This window comes from Octopus bimaculoides, chromosome 21 (assembly GCF_001194135.2).
Source record: "Octopus bimaculoides isolate UCB-OBI-ISO-001 chromosome 21, ASM119413v2, whole genome shotgun sequence".
NCBI classification, from domain to species: domain Eukaryota; kingdom Metazoa; phylum Mollusca; class Cephalopoda; order Octopoda; family Octopodidae; genus Octopus; species Octopus bimaculoides.
Window position 1 is genome coordinate 4,894,747 of NC_069001.1, and position 1,455 is coordinate 4,896,201.

Sequence of the window (1,455 nt, forward strand, 5' to 3'; positions counted from 1 at the left end):
GAACTCCTGAATTTGTTGGTGAGATCCAGGCCATGGTAACGATCCCTCCAAGTCAATCACATCCATCGCCAGGGACATGGGAGTATCTGTGTTTCTTATCAGGCAGGTAGAACATGAAGACATTCTGTATTTCTCATACAAGATGAGAAAAGGCCAATTCTTATCCAAAGCCACCAAGGACAAGAGGAAAGACCGCGCTATGAAGGTTTTGAACAAACTCAAGCATCCCCACCAACCGAACATGCTTTGGTTTTCCTCAGATGGTGAACACACAGAACAACCGTTGGCTTGTCGTGTCCCCAAAACATGTACAAAGAGAGATAAAAATCAAACATTCAGTCAACATCATGGTGTTTGGAGTGATCACTAGTGATAGCGATGTTATGCCTCCATTCATCTTCCCACACGGCCTCAGATTCAACATGGAGGTCTACATCAAGTGCCTGGAGGAGGTAGTGTTGCCGAACACGACAAGCTGGTCGCTGGTTAATGACACATGGCACAATACACTATATTGCCTCCTCCTACTTCTGTACCTACCTCTTGTTCCCAAACGCGATTTAAGGCCATTGAACACAGCAAAGACACTCGGAACACACTACACCCAGCTCTCTCCACCCACTGTTGTACACACCCGTTGTTTCACATTAAGTGCTAGGTGGTACGGGTCAATTAAGACATAAGCGTATCGACCCCTCCATCGATCGGAACAACACAAGCAATAAGACATCTATATCAAATGATCCCACGAGTTGAAAGAGAGGAGCAGTAACAGAAGGAAAAGCTGTGTAGCTGTATTTAATATTGCTTGTTTTGATGTTCCATATTTCTACAGAAATATGGAACATCAAAACAGTAACAAATCAATACTAATGTAGACAGCGGAGCACTAAACGATATGTATATATGCAAGTATATATATAAATATGGAAGTATTGCGTGTTGGTGTTGGTGTGTGTGTGTGTGTGTGTGTGTATGTGTATGTGTGTAGGTGTGTGTGAAGTAATTGATATCAATATAAAATGTGTGTGTGGGTGTATATATGTGTGTATATATGTATGTATATATACATACATAGACACACAAGTACACATGTATATATACATGCATATTTCTATGTTCATATATATGTGCGTGTGTGTGTGTGTGTTCATATATATATATATATATATATATATATATATATACACATTATATACATACATGTAAATATATGTGTGTATTTATATATATATATATGTATATACAATAGTTCTACATATAAATATATGCGTGTATGTATGTATATATATATATATGTGTGCGCGTATATATATATACACAAACACACGCACACACATATATATATATATGCATCTATGTATGTATATGCGTATGTATGACTATAAGTATGCATGTATGTATGTATATATAAACAGGTGTATATATTCATATATATATATGTATATATATATA